The 23272-nt window shown below is 36.2% G+C and overlaps 1 protein-coding gene across 1 annotated transcript in view; it reads left to right on the top strand.

Annotated features, from left to right (window-relative positions):
- NEGR1 (neuronal growth regulator 1) overlaps positions 1-23272 on the top strand; it is a gene marked incomplete at its 3' end in the record, with an annotated part of 911256 nt that overhangs the window by 683129 nt on the left and 204855 nt on the right. The window lies entirely within an intron of this gene.

Below are 23272 nucleotides of genomic sequence, written 5' to 3'. Positions count from 1 at the left end.
TTTTAAATTGAATTTTCTGAACAAAATTGTTTCTTGGCCAAGATGATTTATGAGATATTTTAGCCCTCAAAGCATTATTTTAAGAAAGTTATAAACAACTGTGAATGGGGACAGTGCTAGTTGACTACATATTTTTCTGGCTCATGAAAAACTAGTAGGATATATTAAATATTATTTTTCATTATAATTGAAGGTGTCCTGCCTTGCTTTCCCCCATATATATTTTTACCTATTTTTCTTGCTCCTTATGCTTTTATGGATGGTATTTGAAGTAGCCATGACATAATTTGATTTTCATGGAAGCATGCTCACGTGCATAGTGTGTTAATTGCAGACACTATCAGAAGCTACCTGTTTGGTCTTTGTTGGTTAGAAGTGACAGCCATAGATCAGTGTATGGTGCTAACAAGGCTAAGATCATACATTCATTTCATATTCTTTGGTTCTCCTTCTCCCATAGCTGCATGTAGTAACTTAGTTGTAAATGTGAATAAACAAGAAGGTATAGAGGATGTAGTATAAATCTATCACTACTGGAGGGAAACTAACAAATGAACAAAAGCTCACACATGAATCATTGAATGGTCATTGGAGCTTCTTAGGAGGGAGGAGGAAGTAAAAAGAAACATGGCTTAAAGGTAGTTCATCTACTAGCACAGAACCAAAGTACTTATATGTGGTCTCAAATGTTTATTGTGAGTAAATGACTATCTCTTCACCAGTAGTGATGTAGTTAAGAATATTGGGAAAATGTATGGCTCTCCTTCCATACTAGGGATGAGGTCAATGGAAAATATGCAGATGCAGTGAAATTTTTGCTGAACAAATTTCTGAAAGCTCAGGGCTTGCCTGGTGGCACAGTGGTTGAGAGTCCACCTGCTGATGCAGGGGACATGGGTTCGTACCCCGGTCCAGGAAGATCCCACATGCCACGGAGCGGCTGGGCCCGTGAGCCATGGCCACTGAGGCTGCATGTCCGGAGCCTTTGCTCCGCAACGGGAGAAGCCATAACAGTGAGAGGTCCGCGTACCACAAAAAAAAAAAAAAAAAAAAATCTGAAAGTTTCTTGTAAGGCTGGGTTAATGGATCCCTGGGATAGAAAGGAATGATTACTGTAGGCAAGCATTTAGAAACCCCACCAAATGACTCAGGGGACCCAGTTGGTTCCCAAAGACAGAAAATGGTGGGAAAAGAAACTTTCCTGTGACTTAGACTTGGGACTGGATATAGCATATGCAGAATGACTGAGCTTGAATCAAAAGAGTCCTGAACACATTTGGTACAATATAGAGAACTGTTGGTTTTGCTTCTACTGGAGAAAGAAGCTTATTCCTTTGGCATATCTTTTTAAATAAAGTAATATGACATAACTAGAGTCAACACATTCTAAACATGAAGACTATTTTTCCTTAAAGTGAAATACTATATCCATAGCTAACAGTTTCTTAACATATTCACTCATGGTTTGTATACATAATAATAATTAGTAGAAAAATTAATATATGAAGGGACAATATTTTAAGTTAGAAACATTAATTCAGTAGTATACAAGTTGTTCTCTTTTGGTTTCATTCACACCCTTTCAATATTTCTGTTGGAAAGTCCCAGAAGATCCCTCTCAGAAATGCTGCAAGACACAGATTGGTTTTCTCTCTGAGACTTCGATGTTACCTCTGGTCAAAGAGAAACGGACTTAGTTATGCCTTACTTTGAAATAATATATTTATTTCTAAACATTCAGAGAGAAGCCATTTTTCAAATGCGTAGTGCTCATTAACTATACTCTCGTATACAGATTGCTTTGCTCTCCAGTACACGTTCTAACTTGGGAAAGCCAGGATGAACCCAGTGCTTTAGGTCTGACATAAGATTAATCTTCTCGTAATTGTCATGTTCTATAGTTCTCAGGAAAAAAATTCAGTTAATTTCTGGGTATTTCTGGCAGATTTTCCTAAGTAATGAGAGTTCAGGCGAGTTATATTAGAGTTAAATTCCTAGGATATGCTCCTTTTCCAGAAGAGATATTATGCTAGTTCAGGGTGATCCACCAATTTGGACCCACTAAACCCTTAGGAGACCACAGAAAAGAAAATGAAATGCCACTTAAAAATTAGTTTATATCATTCGTGTGTGTGTGTGTGTGTGTGTGTGTGTGTGTACACACATATACATATACATATGTATACTTTTGAACACTATATATATAGTATTCAAAGACCAAGATATTATATTCGTAAATTTTACATTTTGAGGCAAAGTGCCAATACTTTTTACACTTCTCTGAGGTAAGGGGATCAGTAGTAGAGGAATAGGATAACCTTCTGAGAAGCAATTTTTTTCCAAAGAATGTTATAATCCAAAAATACCTGCCAAGGGTGCATGACTTATGCAGGGCAAAGCAGCCAGCCAATCATTAAATATGGAACTTCCCAATCATTACTCAACTTCTCACCAGCCCAAGGTGTGTCTGCTGATTAACCCTGATTGAAATTTAATACCCATTTTTCCTGTTCTATCTAATCTGACAAAGAGCTACAGACAATGTGGAGATGAATGTTAGCCTCTTACTTCCGGTCTATTCTTCAAACATCCAGACACTTCAGGCTTAGTCATTTCCTCTAAAAGAAATTAAATCTTAACATGGGCTTCAAAAATGGTTGTACTGAATATTTAAAAAGCATAAAAAGTCCTAAGGTAAAGATTTATTTCACTCATTTGTCACTTAATTATAAAAAATAATTATTAAGGGACTACTATTATTTGCTGCTTTGGGAATGAGAAAAAAACACCTATTTCAGAAATATGTTATATCCTAAAACTAAGTTATATCAATAAAACTCAGTATGTGATAAGTAACACTATTATTAAATGCTTATATATTTTCTGCATTCAAGGATTAAAGTTTTTGAGGAAATACCGCTGTCTTGGATATTTAGTATATTGAGCTGTTATGCTCAAAATATACAACAGAGTTTGATTTACCTAATGTTCAACAAATGTGTATTCCATGCATACTGTGTGCAAAGCACTCTAAAAGTGCTTGCATTTTTCAAAAGTCAGAAAATGTGTGGTTTCTCTAAAAATAATCCAAACGGGAACATAATCTAAGATTTCTGCTAGAATTGAAAAAAGCAAAGCTGAAAGGGCATGATGCAAACCTGACTTACTGCATGGGTTGGTTGGAACCCTAATTTGTGTTCGACTAGTGGGGTGCATAAGAAAATGTCTTAATATAACTTGTCAAGGTAGCAAAATTGCATGATAAAGAGTTGTACAAATGTATAAATGGTATGAGAGCAGCTGGTTGGAAAATCCAGTAAGAAAATGACTAAAGAAGGAAGTTGCATACAGGGGAAAAATTAGTTCTTTCTAGCAGACTGCAAAATCCTTCTTTTACAATATCTGAACAGACATCAGAATGGAAAAGTTGTCAGAATAAGCCCCTGGAATAAGATCACTCAGTACTGGAAATAACACAAGAGGATGTTGAAGCTACTTTTAATGTTAATAATAAGGATGTTACATTTTACACGTGTTCTACCAAGCTTGATGATTAGCACTTTGATACCTCTCGCATGTAATCCTCACCACAATAGACAGTATTTCCATTTAAAAGATGTAGAAATTGAGGCATATATTTCAAGTACCTTTCTCAAGAACTCACACCTATTATATTCATTCAACAACTATTTATCGAGTACTTATTACATGTCAGACACCATCTTAGAGTCTTGGGATACAAGAATAGATAAAATAGAACCTGGTTTCATGAAACCTCCACTTTAGCAAAAGACAGACAACAAGCAATTGACATTAAAAACAGAACAACAAAAGTAAATTATATATTAGAAAATAATAGCACTATGAAAAATAATTTTAAAGTAGAAAAGGTAAAGAGATATTGGAGGTTGGGAATTATGTTTTTGATGGAGCTTTCCACGTAGGTCTCCTTGAGAAGGTGACATTTGAGCAGGGACTTGAAGGAAGTGGGCCAGGTGGCTATAGAGAGAAGAGCATTCCAGCCCCAGGGAAAATCTAGAGGGCTGGAGGTGAGGCCACTGCATCTGGAGAGGAATGAAATCAGTCAAAGAATAGAAGATGCAGTCGGAGTCACAAGGGTGAATGTATGTGATGGTGAGGGCCATTGTAGTGGTTTTGGCTTTTGCTCCCAGTGGTAAATTGGAGCTCACTCAGGCTGCTAGGATCTCTGCTATTGTCAGCCTAAACTGGGCAATAGAAGAATGCTTCATTACTTTGTGTTCACTTCCCTGAGGCAGATGAATAGCTTTTCCACAGGAAACGTATCATATTTTCTGTAAGTAATAAAAACTGCCATCAATTGTTTATTGTTCATTTAAATTTGATTCAGTTTTTGCAAAATCCGTGAAGAAAGCTAATTAATGATTTCTATTGACTGTTTATGATTCCAAATCATATCAAATACCAGTCCTGAAGGCATTCTATTTACCACTAAATGAGTCTGGATTGGATTTAGGAAAATTACAATATTTCTGAGCCAGAATTTGAAGAAGCTTGGAGTTTACACATTGCAGCAACCACCCACATGCATGTACATTTGTGCTTGGATCATGATTGGAATAGTGACAGTTTCAGAATAACAGTATTCTCTCTTCTCTTTTTGAAATGCTGATTTTCTTCTCTACCTCTCCTCCTTCCTAAGAGCAGGGTCTTAAGAACTTAGAGACAACGTAACAGGATGAGGTATTTTTTTTCAGGAAGGTTTAGCCCCGTACAATTGAAAAGTCAATGAAATATGTATCCGGCATAACTTTTGCTGCTTATCGTTGCAATAAAGTCCCAAATTTAACCCAGTTTTCCAATGGTCCATTTTTTTCTGTCCTAAGATGCTCCTCCAATCACTATATCACCAACACCACCACCCTCACTCAAAAGACATGTTACCCGAAACATAAGCTCTCTTCTGCCCCCAAAGTTTCATTAATGTACTTTAGTGATTGTATTCTATAGACTTGTTGGATATGCTAACATGGAGAGAAATAGGGAAACTTCAGTTCAGGTTGGGGGAAGGCAAAGGCAAATATTTGGAAGTATTTGTGGTTTCATATCACCTTATCTTACACGAAAGAAGAGGCTCTGTTCTTTATTAGGCTGACCTGGTTGCCCAAATCAGAATAGCAACTATTTCCATTTGAAGAGATTTGCAATACCAAGTTCATAGTTTTACTCCTTTATCTGGTCTCTTTTACTTTCCCTCTTTATTTTTAACTTTCCTTATTCATTTCTGAATATATTTAGCCCTGCCTTAAAATCCCAGTGATACTCACAAGCTCAATCCTAGATAAAACAGTGACTATCTATCTGCCTAGGACTCTTGCTGCCACAGGCTCTCGGAAAAAGAAATATCAAGAGATGAGGGAGAAACAGTCATCTTTTATAGAACAGATATTTATAAATTGCCTACTTTAGGCTATAATAAACATTTATAGATTCCCTACCACATACTACATACTGAAGCAAGAACAGTGTACTTTATTAGCTCTAATGAATCTGGGGAATGAACAAATGAATGAACAAATTAAACAAAACAACAAAAAACCCTGATTCCCTAATTGATTTCTGACTCATTACCATTTAAAAAGTATTTTATTTATACACAGATGATCTCTTTTGTTCTTATTTTGTCTTTCTCTCTCTGTTTTTTCTCCCACTTTCTCTTTCTCCCTCTTTCTTTCTCACATTCACCAAATTACACCTCACTATACTTTTTTTAACATGATCAGTTTTATAATTTATCTTTATTCCACAGTTTAAACATTTCACCATTGGTTCAAGCACTTGTTTTTCAGCCATGTTTGCACTCTTTATTAGCAACACCTGCACCAAGAATAGTTGGCTTTGCCAGTAGTGAGAGACACAGCCCTGCCAGCCTACCCCAATCAATGTCTGAGTGTAGCTACTCTGCCTCCCTGACCTGCAGGCATGTTGGTTATCCCGATCCTGTCTCTCATTTGTATAGAGACCAGAAACTGCCAAATTATGTGATGATGACAAATGGGAGCTTGGACAAAGCTCTAAGGTAAATGCATTAACTCACCATACTTCCTAAGGCCCTAAGCATATGGATCATTCTCAGGAAGACCTTGGGGAACATAAATTAGTGAACCTTGCAGAAAAGTCCAAATGAGTGAATCTGGTGCTTCCTGTTGCAGGAAGATGTCATTCTTGTCACTTTTCAGGTAACTCCAGAATATCTGAACTATTCTTATCCCCACATCTCTACTCATGCAGAGGCTCTGCACTGCTGAAACAGAAACTTCTCAGCATTGAAGTACATTGTCAAGTCTGTGCCAGGTAGCATATACCACACTTGCCTGTATTATACATGACTGGGTCTGCTTACTGATGTGTCATCCTCACTCTGCTCATGGTTCTTCTACCCTAGGTTCAAGCCTGAGAAGGGACCTCCCCCAACCCCGACATTCTTTCTATGACAGTCATGAGACTTAAGAAGTGGAATGAGTGTATGTCTCCCAAAGGTTCTGTTTTCACATTGGCCTCATTTGTTTGTAAATAAAATTTCTATGACAGGAAGACTAATTTAAATAATGCACTGGAAACCTTCTGCTGGGTCACCTGTCATGCTTTCACATGCACTTTTGTTGGTGTGTGCTTTTCTGTAAGCAAAATGTTTTTATACACTAATAGACCTGCTTTATAAGAAATTCATTACTTTTTAATGTAGTTCATAGAGCTGTAGCTTCTCAACATTTCATGGGTATTCAGCAACTGTCTCATTTTTCATGAGATACATATGTATATCAGCTATAACACACTGTCAGTGAACAGTGGTTTTCAATCAAACAGGCTGTCAGTAAAGCTGATTCACTAACAAGAAAGCTGTCAAGCTGTGACAGCTGCTGTCTTTGCTACCCAAACAATCTGTTCTGTGCTAATGGTGACTTGTGCACTCCCATTTATTATACAGTCATAATGAGCGGTGTCCTCAGAAACACAATCTGAGTTAGTGGATTTACATACTTTGTTGTATGGGTTCTGCAAAATCAACACCAGCAGAATTAGCAGCTGGCTTTCTACAAAGATTTTGGAGGAGTTTCTTTGTTTCAGAAGTTTTGATTAATTGTCCAGTGGTGAGGAGTCACCCACCATCCATCCCATAAGTATCCATTCAGTTTTTAACTATGTGTCCAGCACTCTTAAGTATTGGGAATATGAAAAGACATAAAAATAATGTCTGTTTTCACCCACTTGTTCCAATCTATTAATAAAGCAGATATCTGCTCACTCCAAGCTAGAGTGTCTAGACATTGTGCTGTAGTCAGAAGCTCTCTCAATTTTTCGTAAATAATAAATGACTTCTTAATTTTCCAATCTGAGGTTGAATATTTCAGCTCTTATGTAGTCAGTTCTGGAAATAATTCCCTCTAGTCGATACTGAATTCTTAATCAAGAAATTTATTTTTCAAGTGACTGTCTCCTTGGGAGAAATGTAGATTGGTGGGAATATTCAATTCCAAAGCCTGAAAATTTAGTAACTACTTATCATGCTCCATCACTTTTGTTAAGAAAAGAACTTCCTGCCAATAACAGGAGCCAGGATACTCCATTTCTGTTGTTTCCCTGGCTTGAATCACTAGAGGAGACTGGGGAGGGGTGTAAAGGGGAGTAATTCACTTTGACAATCTAGAGACATCTTCTCCTCTGCAATGTGTCTTTTGAAACCAAGAGCATTATTTCAGTTTCAAGGGAGCTCCATGTTCCAGGAAGCTTAGTCGCTACAGAGCCAAGTTTTGCATACCACACAACTCTCTCTGTAGCCACAGTTTTCACTCTCATTGTGACAGCAGTGTGGCCACAAGTCAGCCAAGAGAGAATCTCACACTGAACTGCATTTAACACGTGATCTGTTCCTGCACTGGAAACTTTTGACTGAACAGAATTTCATTCCTGTTACAAACGTTACTTGCTCTTAGGGAATAATATTAGAGACCACACAGTAGGCCCATAATTGTGGTAACTGAAAGTATGACTTGTGAGGGAAGGTAATATATAAGTCTGGAATTGACTATTCCAGAAAAGAAGCAGAGCAGTTCTGCCTTGATCCATGGATGTTTGTTTGCAAAAAGAGTAGAGAATTTAGGACTGAGGTGAGGAAATGTGTATTAAGATGAGTGAACTGGGCTTCCCTGGTGGCACAGTGGTTGAGGGTCCGCCTGCCAATCCAGGGGACACGGGTTCGTGCCCCGGTCCGGGAAGATCCCACATGCCACAGAGCGGCTGGGCCCGTGAGCCATGGCCGCTGAGCCTGTGCGTCCGGAGCCTGTGCTCCGCAACGGGAGAGGCCACAGCAGTGAGAGACCCGCGTACCACAAAAAAAAAAAAAAAAAAAAAAAAAAAAAACCAGATAAGTGACCTGATTTTTCTCCCTGGAAAGTCCTGATTGGTTTTGTGTTCTTCCATCCCATTCCTCCACTGGTTGACTAATACATCATGAAGACACTGCAGTTGAAATGTATATTTGCATCCATGCTGCCTCTGGTACTCAGGTGTGTTAATGATGCATACTTGTTGGGCCCACATGACATTACTTGGCAGGTCAAAAATGCCTGCAGCAAGTGAGTAATGGTTGGTGACTCTGATTTCCCCCTTCACCAGCAGTGCAGTGTTTGCTCTGAGAAAAGCTTTTAATACAGTAATGTCCAAGGACTAAGTCACACCATCCAACTTCCTACTCACACACACACACACACACACACACACACACACACATACACACATATTCTTCTACCACACTGCCAGACTATCATACACACTAACCCACATACCACCAGAAACATAGAAACTGAGCAGATATTGACAAAATGTCTTCAGCAAGAGCAACAACAAAAGAAATAGCATGAAACTTTGCTATGAAAAGGAGCTTTGCTGAGCCAGTTCTTTGTAGCTGAACCTTGAAGAATTATGAAAATACTCAGTAATTGCAACTTCTTTTTGCTGATGAAAATCATAAAGCATAAACTCACCTAGTTGACAAAGCCTGTTATTGGGCATAGGGAATGTGCTTTGTACCCTCTTTTCCCCTGCACATATATTCATTGTCAAATACACAGAAGCATTCCCTGCAAATATAGTCTATTTGTCTGTTTACTCCCATAGTACTCTGAGCAGTGGCACATGTGGCAGAGAAAATGAATGTGCATTTTCTTTGACACAGTGGTGCCTGCCCACAAGAGGCTTCAGCACTTGTGTGAGGGTGTGAATTTGGGGTATAGGTTTATTCTCACTCATTGTGTCTTTATTTCATTCCTCCCCTTGTACCAGATGAAATGAATATGAGTATAGCTGTTAAAAGCTAAGTCAATTTTCCCTCAGTATTTAGACACTTTGGTATCATTCAGTGAAAAATTCTGAATGTGGGGAACAAAGGGATTCTTAAAGGATCCAGAAAATATTAATGGCTAGTATTACATCCACATGTGAAGCATGGGAAATGCCACAGTATACTAATAATGGCTCTCTCTGAGAATATGAAGGGTTATTAAACGCAAAGGTTTATGATCCATGACAATAGTGCTTAAGTGTTTGATCCCAGATACCTATACATGCTTTGCCTCAGTTGTGAAATGTAAATCATAACAATACTTACAGAATCTTTGTGAAAGTTAAATAAGTTAGCACATGAAAAGTGCTTAAAATTGTTCCTGACATAGAATAAATGTTCAGTCCATGATAGCTTTTGTCACGTACCTTGTCTTCATTGGGACGGGATATAATTGGCCAAATTTTAATTTTCTGTACTTATATGTACGGAGGTCTCTGGTTAATTTTGAGGATATAAAGAATGACTGTGTTCTTATCACTGTGTAGCTCATGTCCTACTTGGAGAATCAAGCATCAAAAGGAAATTCTTGTTTTTGAGCTCCTCTTTTGAACCAGACACTTGCTAAATGCTTTATCTTCATGTTCCGATTTTTACAACATTCTACAAGGAAGGTGTCATTCCCATTTAACTAATGAGTAAAGAGTATTATGGAAGTTAGAGAACATGCTCAAAGACTCATACAGAATTTAAATCCATTTCAGATCTGTACTGTGCTGCCATGCTAACAGGTCCCAAATGATCCATTAGAGGAGAACACTCTGGAGGGAGGGAGGATGTTTTTCTGGAAGGATTTAGTTGGGCTGCAAAGAAGAGGTGGTATGTTAATTGAGAATGAAAAGAATATTCTCTCATGATGAAATTAATTGAACAGGCCAAACTGCTTGTGGAATAACCTATCTCTATAATGAGAATTTCTAAGTGAGACAGATCTGGACTTGAATCTTATTTGTCAGCTAAGTGAACTTGGGAAGGTAACTTCCTCTCTACTTCAGTCTTTTCATCTTTAAGATAAAAATAAAATAGCACAAGACACATGTGGTTCTTAAATAAGAGAGTGCCTTTAAGGAATTTTGCTGTTTCTGACATATAGTATACGCTTAGTTTATATTAATTATCATGATTACTATTTGGCTAGGGATGCTGTGAATGAGGAGAGATTGGGTTTACGATGCCTTGAGACAGTAACATGGGTTAAGTGACCACTGTAAATCTCTACCAACCCTATTACTCAGATGATTTTCTTTTTCTTCCTCTTTCCCATCATCCTTTTTGCCTTCTTCCCTTTCTTCTCCTTTTATTCTCCTAGTCCTCCTAGAGAAAGATATACTTAGTAAATTTTGATTAACTATAGTAATATCAATGGGACTGCTTTCCTATTCTACCTTCACTGTGATTATAATTACATAGCATCTAAAAAGTTTTATATAGGTTTTTATATAATTTCTATAAGCAGTGAACATTTAGACTTCTACTGTCACTACCTTGCTATCTATAGAAATCGGATTTCTTAATACCAAGTTATATACCTAAAGATAATAATCACTATAAAGCTCCTCTCAGTTAAACTAAGCACTCCTTTAATTTTATATTAGGATATTTTACTTTTGTGTGATCATATATAATAATTGAGTAAATATTCAAACAATAATATGGGGAACGTGTAAATCTTTGAAATGAGAGGAATTTTTTATTCATATGTAAATGCCCTGAAGTTCTAGGACATATAAGTTACTTAATGAATATTTGTTTCTAAAAAAAACTCAGAGCTTGACAATATATAATAACACCCTGGCATATTTGGTTTGTTTATACATATGCATATGAAGGGAGGCTTATCAAAGCCGTTCACATCAACAGGACGTGTAGAGAATCATACATTATATTACTAGAACCTCATGACTGTGGGAAACATTGTTAAAACTGATTTTTTCATCTCTGATTGAAAAGGGAGACATAGAACAAATCTGTTGGTACTCTTCACACTATACATTTTATACATTTTTCCTTATTCACCCTACTCCTATTTCCCACATAAGTACTTGTAAGGATCTGCATTTACTCCAGTCCTTTCCCTGACTTCAAAGAACTGGGCTACTCTTATAGAAATAGGAAAGATTGGGGAAAGATTTCTCTAAAGAGCTCCAAGCACATTTACAAATATCATCTGCTTTTGCTAAATGGAACGCACATATTTTATGGTTGTTACTAAAGTCTCCACTGGATAACATTCAGTTATGTAAAGCGTTTCACAATTTTTTTTAAATGCCAAACAATATAGTAATCAAGTCAAAATAGTAAGCCATTCTGTAAAATTAAATACAAATATACCATGTATATCTGGAAAATATTGTTTGAAAATGTCTCTTAGAAAGCATTAGAATCTGATAGAATCTTATGGAATCTTCTCTCAGTATGAAGAAGCTTGCCTTTCGATGGTAATGATTCAGTGCTAATTCTTCTCAATCTACCATTCCATGACATATCTTGCCCTGATAGTAATTCTAATCTTTTACAGTTTGTTTTACTCATCACATGGATGTCTATTTACCTTTGCCTTTCAAAAAATATTTCTACAATTTTGATTAAAAAAAGCTAAAAGACATAAAAATGAAATGATTTAATGAAGACTAGGAAGGTATGAAATATATGTAGAAAATTTTCAGATGATTAATTTCCCCAAAACCAATTAGAAATATAAATTATTTTTTTCACATCTCTTGAAATTTTTATTCCTTCTATTATTTACTTTACCTTTTGACAAGGCCAACACTGTTCTTTCTCAGAACTTACTGTAATATATTTTTAAACAAAATATTTAGTTATTTCTATGTCTCCCCTCACACTACCACTCTAAGGATTTCTATTCAGAAAATATTTAAAGGGTGTGAAAAATTCATCTGTATTTGTGTAATACAGATCATTGCATGTACCTGAGAAAGATTAAGAGCACTTCTGAGATACCAGTTACTTCTATCTTTGAATTAGTTTGTCTTTGAGTGTTTGCTTGTTTTTTTTGTTTTTTTGTTTTTTTGTTTTTTTAAGATTCTCTGCTTTTGTACAATGTTATTTCTTCCAGGGCAAGAACTTAATATATTTATTGGTAATCAAGATACCATATGAGTAACATGACTTAGACAATGTGAAGGATTCTTACAGTGCATAGTAACAAAATAGGAGACACTATATTTTAAAATCTCTCTCTCAATCCTTCAGTCTCATGCCTACTTATGACAGCAATTAATAGCTTTGCACAGATGACTCATTCATAACCTGGGCCAGTTTCTCCTCTGGACTCGAGACATTTCTATCCATCTCTTCATTTGATATTGACTCTTGGATGTCTTAAGAGTATCTCAAACTCAGTATATTCCCAGACTGAATTTAGGATTTGCGGGCACCTTCTATCATCAACTACTTACATTATTTTCCACTGTCATGATCATCCATCCAGTTGTGCTAGCCAAAACCTGGGAGTAATTTTTAACATTCCCATCTTCCTCTCTCCTCATATCCAATCTATAACCAGTCCTATCCATTTTGCCTCTTACATAATTCTCCCAAATCTTTCCTTATCTTCTGTCTTTACCACTGTAACTCAGCTTCTGTACCTCAACATTATTAATTGCTACAATGTGTTCCTGACTCTTCTCTCTCAACCCCTCTGTCTCTCCTCCAATATTAGATTCACCCTGTAGCCAGTGATAGCTTGTTTTATTCTCGTTTTTTTTTTTGTTTGTTTTGATGGGGAATGGGGTTGCTTGTTTTGTTTTGAGCTAGTAAATAACTAGCATATGTCCCTTTCCTGATACCCTGATGGAGAACAATTGAAACTGAGTATTCCTTTTTCTTATATATCACCATCTTCAGGTTTTTCATATGCCATGTTCTCCTTCATATCTATCTGGACTGGCTTCTAAGATTTCAACTGTTTGCTGATACCTTCTCCTCCTTATACCATTTAATTAGTCTGGATTCCTTTTTGCGGTTTTGAATTATCCACTGCTCCTCAGTTATGACTGAAACAAATGTTTTGTATCTTTCCATTTCTTCCTTAACTTTCTGAACAAACCTGATTACTTATTTCTGCCCAGGCTGTTTAAAAACTACCTCTTTTATTGCTCGAATCGGCAGCAATAGTATTGAATTGTTTCTCTACCTCCATCCAAGAAGATGGAATATTCTCCTTATAATAAGGGTCCTTAATCCTTTTTATTTATTAATAAAATCTAAGGCTCTTCTGTGAATAAAGCCACAGTTTGTATCTCAGCAATCAGAAGCTGTTTCCTGAGTCTGTGTCATTAATAAGTCCAGACTCAACTTGGCCTCACAGTAGTGGGAAATGACTCTTCAGAGCTGTGGACAAGCCTCATGTTTCCAAGGTTAGTCCCTTCAGAATCTTCTCTTTGAGTCCTGATACAAACTCAAATCATAAAAGAAAAACCAAACTGCAGCTGAACTAGCAGTTTCTACCTATTTTGGAACTCAGGATCATTGCTATTAAAAGGTTCTGGGCTTTCATCCTACAGACCTGACTAAAAAATACAATAGAAATGTGGAAGATTCCCACCACATCTACATTACCAGGCTACATGTGCCGGGAGAGTTCCAAGTTAAGCTTCAGCAGCCTACACATTAAAGCCAGCTTGGCTGGGGCCTGTCAAGGCCTTCTTGTGCTGCTTGTCTTTGCCATAGTTGGCCTGGCTTATTGTTCTAGTGTTTTGCTAAGGCCACCCACTGGGCCCACCTGTTCTTTGCTTAAGGTCAGGCGTGGCCTTCCTGCTTGCTTCAGGCCACTCCAGTTAAAAATGGCTCTGTTTCTATACAGTTTTTCTGCTCAACTATATCATAAAAGTCATTCTCCCAGGACAAAGATCCAGGACAAAGACCCACAAGCTAGTGTGAAAATCCCATATAGCTCACACCTAAGACTTAAAGCTGCATTCTGGTCAGAGCAGTTCAAAGAAAGCCACAGGGCTATGAAAATTACCCACAGAGTGCCTGTAACTCCAAGTCCAAAACAACCTGGGCCCTCTAAAAACCTCTACCTCTGAATGCTTATTTTGCTCCTTAAACCCCTTTCCTTGCCTATTCCCTGAGGATTCTTGTCCAGTGCACCAGGTGATAATACTCATGAGAAGTGAACTTATCTTCCAATTACAGACAAAATAGCAAACCACAAGCTGCCAACGTGGGCTGCCTCCTTTTGTAAAACTCCTCCATGGAGTCACTAAGCAGAATGTTTATGTCCTGCTGAGAGCTGGTGACTACAGACCAAAAAGAGAGAGGTGGTCAATCTATACACAGCTATTCCTCGCCTACACTTGCAAACATCAGTCATTCCTTCTTTGGCTGGGGGTGAACAAAGGGATAGAGAGAAGCAAAATATATTAAATTAAAATCCCTCCTATATCCTCGACTCTCCGTGAAGATGAACACTTCTGCCCAGCTCCCACCTTCAGTTAATTTCTTCCCCCAGGACTGTCCATTCTTGTTGAAACTTCCATAGTTCAGCCCTTGACTGCTGAAGTGAGCTGAGCCAATTTCACATTTTTAGATTCAAACCTCTCCAGTCCACCCTACCCATAATATAATCACATAAGTTTCAATTTCGCACCACAGAAAAATGACCAACAGTACAAGTCACGGGCCTTCGAAATAACTCAGTGAAAGTTAAGAAGTGTAAACATTAGATCTGTGACTGCCAAGAGACAGTAATAGCTAATTACTGAAGAGATGACAAAGAATTTCTGGGCATCTGCTGGTAGCAGGGAGCTCCAAGTATGGAAAAAGTAGACTGTTCAGTTATGAGAGTAGTAAGATTGGGCATGTTGGATCAAATGCATGGATGACAAAGAAATGGGTAAACAAACAAAAAACATTTTAATTTACTCTCGTATTGCTGTGCATAGATTACCACAAACAATATACAATTTGGCACAGTGGTAATTTCAAAGTAAATTTTTAGAATTTAATCTTGTTAGAAATACTTTAAAAGACTTATGCGGGGCTTCCATGGTGGCGCAGTGGTTGACAGTCCGCCTGCCGATGCAGGGGATGCTGGTTTGTGCCCTGGTCTGGGACGATCCCATATGCCGCGGAGCGGCTGGGCTGGTGAGCCATGGCCGCTGAGCCTGCGCGTCTGGAGCCTGTGCTCTGCAACGGGAGAGGCCACAACAGTGAGAGGCCTGCATACAGCAAAAAAAAAAAAAAAAAAAAAAAGACTTATGCTGTTATGATACATAATATAGCATTATTAGATAATAGAATTACTATTGATAGTGATGCTATAAAAATAATATGCTATATTACTATACAACTATATGTATTTTCTATACATAATTATATAATATAATTTGCACATAGTAATATAATAGTTATATATAATGGCTTTACTATTAAAGTTATGATACTGATATAGAAATTCAACAGTATCATTTAATAGCATACATAAATATGTATCATAAAAATATGTATCATAAAAATATGATACATAAATATGTATCATCTATAGATGATGGTTTTCATAAGAGTAATGCAAAAGTTGAACTAGGAATTCAAGTACATGGTAAACAATGGAACGGTATATGAGATTTTATATCTATATCCTAAGTGGTCAAGTAAAGGCAAGTTAGTGGTTTTTAATAAAATATTTATGCAAATATATACATATATATTATGTACCTATAACCTACAAATGAATATGTAATACATATATGCATACGTAATTATATGTGTACATATACACATACCACATTCATCAATGGATAGATCATACTGGAGGATTTGAGGAAGATGAATGTTAGCTGCCTACATTGCTCTGAAAAATAATCACTTTGAATCATGGTGGCAATAGTGTTTGTGTGAAAGCACCTCACATTTTCAAATGTTCATTATATGCCAGGCTTTCCTTATACTCTTTCTTCTTTTTTTTTTTTACACCTTTATTGGAGTATAATTGCTTTACAATGTTGTGTTAGTTTCCACTGCGCAGCAAAGTGAATCAGCTATATATATACATATAACCCCATATCCCCTCCTTCTTGAGCCTCCCTCCAACCTTCCCTATCCCACCCCTCTAGGTTGTCACAAAGCACCGAGCTGATCTCCCTGTGCTGTGTAGCAGCTTCCCACTACCTATCTATTTTACATTTGATAGTGTATATATGTCAATGCTACTCTCTCACTTTGTCCCAGCCTCCCCTTCCCCCGTGTCCTCAAATCCATTCTCTACATCTGCATCTCTATTCCTGCCCTGCCACTAGATTCATCAGTACCATTTTTCTAGATTCCATATATATGTGTTAGCATATGGTACTTATCTTTCTCTTTCTGACTTACTTCATTCTATGACAGACTCTAGGTCCATCCACCTCACTACAAATGACTCAATTTCATTCCTTTTTATGGCTGAATAATATGCCATTGTATATATGTGCCACATCTTCTTTATCCATTCATCTGTTGATGGACATTTAGGTTGCTTCCATGTCCTGGCTATTGTAAATAATGCTGCAATGAACATTGTGGTACATGATTCTTTTTGAATTATGCTTTTCTCAGGGTATATGCCCAGTAGTGGGATTGCTGGATCATATGGTAGTTCTATTTTTAGTTTTTTAAGGAACCTCCATATTGTTCTCCATAGTGGCTGTATCAATTTACATTCCCACCAACAGTGTAGGAGGTTTCCCTTTTCTCCACACCCTCTCCAGCATTTATTGTTTGTAGATTTTTTGATGATGGCCATTCTGACTGGTGTAAGGTGATACCTAATGGTGGTTTTGATTTGCATTTCTCTAATGATTACTGATGCTGAGCATCTTTTCATCTGTTTGTTGGCAATATTGTGAAAATGACCATACTACCCAAAGCAATCTACAGATTCAATGCAATCCCTATCAAATTACCAATGGCATTCTTCACAGAATTAGAACAAAAAATTTTACAATTTGTATGGAAACACAAAAGACCCTAAATAGGCAAAACAATCTTGAGAAAGATAAACAGAGCTGGAGGAATCAGGCTCCCTGACTTCAGACTATACTACAAAGCTACAGTCATCAAGACAGTATGGCACTAGCACAAAAACAGAAATATAGCTCAATAGTACAGGATAGAAAGCCCAGAGATAAACCCATGCACATATGGTCACCTAATTTATGACAAAGGAGGCAAGAGCCTACAATGGAGAAAAGAGAGCCTCTTCAATAAGTGGTGCTGGTAAAACTGGACAGCTACATGTAAAAGAATGAAATTTGAACAATTCCTAACACCATACATAAAAATAAACTCAAAATGGATTAAAGACCTAAGTGTAAGGCCAGGCACTATAAAACTCTTAGAGTAAAACATAGGCACTCTATGACATGAATCACAGCAAGATCCTTTTTGACCCACCTGCCAGAATAATGGAAATAGAAACAAAAATAAACAAGTGGGACCTAATGAAACTTAAAAGCTTTTGCACAGCAAAGGAAACAATAAACAAGACAAAAAGACAACCCTCAGAATGGGAGAAAACATTTGCAAATGAAGCAGCTGACAAAGGATTAATTTCCAAAATATACAAGCAGCTCATACAGCTCAATATCAAAGAAACAACCCAATCCAAAAATGGGTTGAAGACCTAAATAGACATTTCTCCAAAGAAGACATACTCATTCTTTATATACAACATCTCATTGAATTGCCACAAAAAAGACTTGTTGAGGTAGATTGTATCATCCCTGTATTACATAGGCAGGAATTAAAATTTTAAATGTTACCATATTTGCCTTCCATCCCATAACTACTAACTATCTATAAGCTAAGATCTGAATTGAATCCTTAATGCTATACTATATAGATGTTTATATTAGGAAATTCTGAGATAAAAACCTCCTTGCTAAATCTTATATAATCTTTGTCTTTTATACCCTCCTTTTTTTCACTGAAGATAAATATTACCTGGGTCAGAAATAACCCTATCTGGAGTGAAAAAATATAGACCTCATCTGACAAAGTTATTGTTTAATTCACATTCAAGTTCTGGTTACTCTTTTTCCTCCATAAATGAATGTGAATTTTACAAGAAAAAAATTTTATCATTCTAATTGTCAATTATTTGGCAAAAACTTAACATTTAAGATTTGTGGAAATGCACTGTGCCAAATGGGAAGAGAAATTCTTGTTGATAGAAGCCAAATTCTTAATGTTAATAAGATATGAGAATTTTTTTAAATTGCATACCTTTGTGTTTAGGATATAAATTAGCTGATATCTTGGAAAACCATTTAGCTTTACCTACTCTAGCAGAAAACTTCTAGTCATCTGACATTGGGCTCCCTGTTGAAATGTGTTAACAAGTTTACAGTCTTTTAAATAATTAAGAAAATTAATAATACTTTAATATTTTGAAATGAGCTTGTCTAGTAATTAAATAAGCTAAGGAAACTAAAAATAAAATTTGATGAAAATTGGCAAAAAACAAAAAAGTTGACACTGGTTTTGACATTTACAATTAATTCCACACAAATATTTGTTTAATTAGACAATGTGGTTAATCACCAAGGTGAAACTGAAAGTTACTAACACAGAATCCTGGTATAAAAGTTAATAAATTCAGTTCATAATCATTATGCACATGCTAGTTATAATAATTTACTGTCCATACCAAATCTTTATAAGCATTGTAATTAAATATAAAATGCACATTAGAATTATAATGAGTAATTAGGGCAGCATAACTAATATGCATGAAAATCCCAAAGCTCATTAAAATGTAAAACACAAAACCTGTTCTACCTAGTGTTTTGCATATTTTCTATAGCTAAATGAATGCCAGTAGAGTCTGTACATGGTTTTACCATTTTTGGTTTTTATGAATTATGCATTTAAATTTCCCTGGAAACATTTGGTTTAGTTACCAAATACAGGCTTATTTCCATTTGGAAGGAACAGAGCTAATACACACATGCACACACATGCACAAAACCACATTGAAATAGTTATTTGATGCTATTAGACCACCTCATAGGATTACTTCAGTAAGAAGAACATAAAACCATAATGGACCATTATTTCATGGGGCACACAGTGGAACACACTGGAAAGAGCCTGAAGATAATAGACCCAACAGGGAGCATTGTCTTGACCAGTCTTTACACTTTTTACATTATGTTCATACTCACCTCCTACTATGAATTTCCACTTTAAAAAAAATGGTGAAATCAGATTCAGGCAGAAATCCTAAACTGAGCATTTAACCAAAATGATAACAGAAGCAGGACACATTGCTTCTAACACTGTTCTGGAACCATTCAACCTCCTTCTTTTATACACAAACAGATAAACTGCTTCTAATATGCCCAGCATATACAGATCACCTTTCTAGTTTATAATCATATCCTGCAATTCATACACAAAGTAAATAAATTGTTTGGACTCATAAATATATTTCAGATCAACTAACAACAAGGATTTCTAGTCAAAATAAATACTCATTTCCTTAGCAAGCAAATCCATTTATTTGACCAACATACAGCCCTTTATTTCTAGAATGTATAACTTTTTCAAAGAAATTTTTAGCTTTAGATTACATTTTAGGTGAAATATGCCCCAAATTTTGTTATTTCCATATGCTGCTCAATAAAATTTCTTTATTAAAAATTCTTTAAGAAATATACATTACTTACAAATGGCAATGATGTCAATATTTACCAATACAATACAGATGTACTTAAGTATCAATTATATATTACATGAACATAATAAACACAATATTGAACTAACTCATTAGAATTAACTGTATTGAGCTGAAAAACCTGGAGGATTAATTATAACAAGTCATAGAATTATAATATTTTATAGAAATTATCACATTCATTTATTCAATGAACATTTGTTAAGTGTTCACTATGTCCCTCATACTGGAGTAGGCGTTAGAGAAACACAGAAGATTATGACACATCATTGGCCAGTTTTTAATTCCACTAGAGCCCTGAGCTTCTCTAAGGCAAGAGTTGTTTTAATCTATTCTTGACCAATAGCACTGAGTAAATAAATGATTAAGAGAACAGACAATAACTCAAGAAAAAATGTCAGTAGATGATACAGGAACATGGAAAAACCTCCCAGTTTTCAAATGCATTTCATTTGTAGTGGCTGAAGAAGCGGGGAGTCTTCCTAAGGTGAGTCCTCATCAGCCTTTCTGGGGTGCTCTAACAACATCTTCCTGACATGCTAGCTTTCCACAGTACTTGGTTTGCATAGCACTTGCTAATCTTTTGGTTTCCATGGCAGCTCTGTTCTCTATGGTATATCTTCAGTCAGATATTCCTCACATTAGCTTACTCTGAAATCCATAATTCATTTCAGATACTCCATTTCCTTAGCAGAAGATAAAAAACTTTCCTTTTGAAGGCAGACATATATAACTCTATTTGGCTTAAGTATGGAAGAGACTTTGAGCCCGAATGGCTTTGGAAAACTCTTGGGAATTCCCTGGCAGTCCAGTGGTTAAGACTTCATGCTTTCACTGCTGAGGGCCTAGGTTTGATCCCTGGTTGGGGAACTAAGATGCCACACGGCTTGTGGCATGGCCAAAAAAGAAAAGAAAAGAAAAGAAAATTCTACTTACAAGTAAGAGTCTAGATTGTTCCCTGACAACGTTGATTCCCAACCCCCTCTAAATGTAGATGGAATACTGTTTTCCAGCTCCATTGGTGATGGGCTTGACCATGTGACTGCTTTGACTAATGGGTGTTAAGACAGAGTAGACACCTAAGTGAGAAACAGATGTTGGTTGTTATATGTCACCAAAATGAGGTGGTGATTTGTTACACAGTATTATTGTGGCAATAGCTGACTGAAACATGGCATAAGCCTAAAGGTTATCTGTGATTGCTTTCTGAGGCACCATATATTGGTGGAAGCCATAGACAAATGCTGTTTGCATTTTTTCCAGAACTCTGCTTCCCAGGTACATAGTATTTTAATGCTGAGTTATATAGTACTACATGTGATATTATATAATACATACAAATGAAATACTAAAGTTAACTATTTAATTTCAGATGCTTTGTTCCAAACCATATCTAAATAAGGAATATATTAAATTTAATTACAGATATAAATAAATATAATATATTTATATATAATAAATATATTCAACATGTATTTATTATTTATTATTAATATATATTATGCATTATCTATACATATATTCATCTAACTAAGTATAAAGGGCTGAAAAATCATAAGCTATATTGAGAATGGCCTGTGGAGAGAGCAAGGGGGCCAGTTAGGAGACTTGCAATATTCTAAGTAAGAAGTAGTGTTATCTTGCACCAGCATGAGAGTTATGGGGTGGTGAGGAGCGATAAGATGCATTTTAAAGGTAGAACCTACAATATTATTGAGTCCCTCAAGACTTTGAAATATTTTGTAATGACACTGATAAACTGGTAATACCAACTGTTTATCAAATGCAGAGATAAGCTTTGCAGGATGAGAGCAGTAAATAGAGAGGAATCTAGTGATTTCGATTTAAAGGGCACTAAATAAAATTGAGATTATAAGGAGGGTATCAGCTGCATATATATATATTTTTTATTTCTGAGCAGAAGAGGAAAGAGCCTGAACATTTTTGGTAATAATTTATTCATGTACTGCTGTTGCTGAAATGGAATTTCTTATTTGTTAGTCAGACTTCTCCTTTCTTGACAAACCCATCAGTTGTCAAATTGCTTTTGCTGTTAGGCAGAGTTTTCTCAAACCACGTTTTATTTAATCATTTAAAGAAGGATGACATTTTTTTCCCTTGTAAAACATTCTTAGTCCCAAATAAACCCATACTATTGTTTCTGAAAATTACATTTTTTCTACCACCCCTCCTTCCCACATCTTTAAATTTCTTTAAGATACACTATTTGTAGGCAAAATGTCTCTCCCACTTTGTCTTCTTATTCTTTTGGTCTTAGTTACTACTTACTGTGTTTGTTCTGATTTAGCTTTCATTCTCCATAAATAGAAGTGTCCAAGACTGTGTTTTTCAAATAGGAAGAAAAACTACCTCTCAATTCTACAACTAGTATCACTTCCTGCTATGTTGTTTTTCTCCTTGTTCATAAGTCCATGGCAAGTCTATGGATAAAGCACATCTGTTTCACAGTCATGACCTCTGTGGCTTTACTCTTTGAACCATGTAGAAGTAATATAACAGGAAAACCTCCAGGTTGCAGGTCTGAACACACAGCTGATTGACAACTCGAAATAAATGGAGAGGTAAAAGTGGTTCAGTTTATTGTTCATCTTCTTACTAGAGAATCTGTGCCTATATTCTTGGAAAATGTCATTCACTTAACATATTTCCTATAGTCTTGCTAGATTTCCAACATTCTCCTTCATACATTTGAGGGCAGTGGGCAGGGAGAAATGGGTAGCTTACAATTAGATTTCTGTAATATAAATCTTATTTTTTCTTTAATTTCTGCCCTTTTTTTTTTTCTAGCTACTCAAAGGCTTTCTTTTCTTTCCCTCCAAGACAGTGTGTTTGGAAAGTAATTCTTTAGAATATATTAGCAATATGAATTATTCATTTCTCAGAATTAAACAATTTTAATAACTGAATTTTAATCAACTTTTAAAATGTGCTATTTTAAGATTATTGAAGGCCACAGAAACAAGAAGAAATAATAAACCATTCAGTCAACTAAGAAATCTGATCCAGTGATTATTCTGCAGAGGTCAGAAGTTATACCATCCCAAGAGTCCTTGGTGCCTTCAGATTTACCAGTAGGTCCTTGGAGGAAGCTGGCCCTGAGACCAGAGGGAAACATGAACAGATTAAAAATTAGCCTAAGGAAAGATTCTACCAATGCTATCCCAATCTATTACAGATTAAATCTTTAT

The sequence above is a fragment of the Hyperoodon ampullatus genome, assembly GCF_949752795.1.
Source record: "Hyperoodon ampullatus genome assembly, chromosome: 2".
Taxonomy (NCBI): Eukaryota; Metazoa; Chordata; class Mammalia; order Artiodactyla; family Ziphiidae; genus Hyperoodon; species Hyperoodon ampullatus.
The sequence above is the reverse complement of the archived record's forward strand: the minus strand, read 5'-3'. Positions and strand labels throughout refer to the sequence as shown.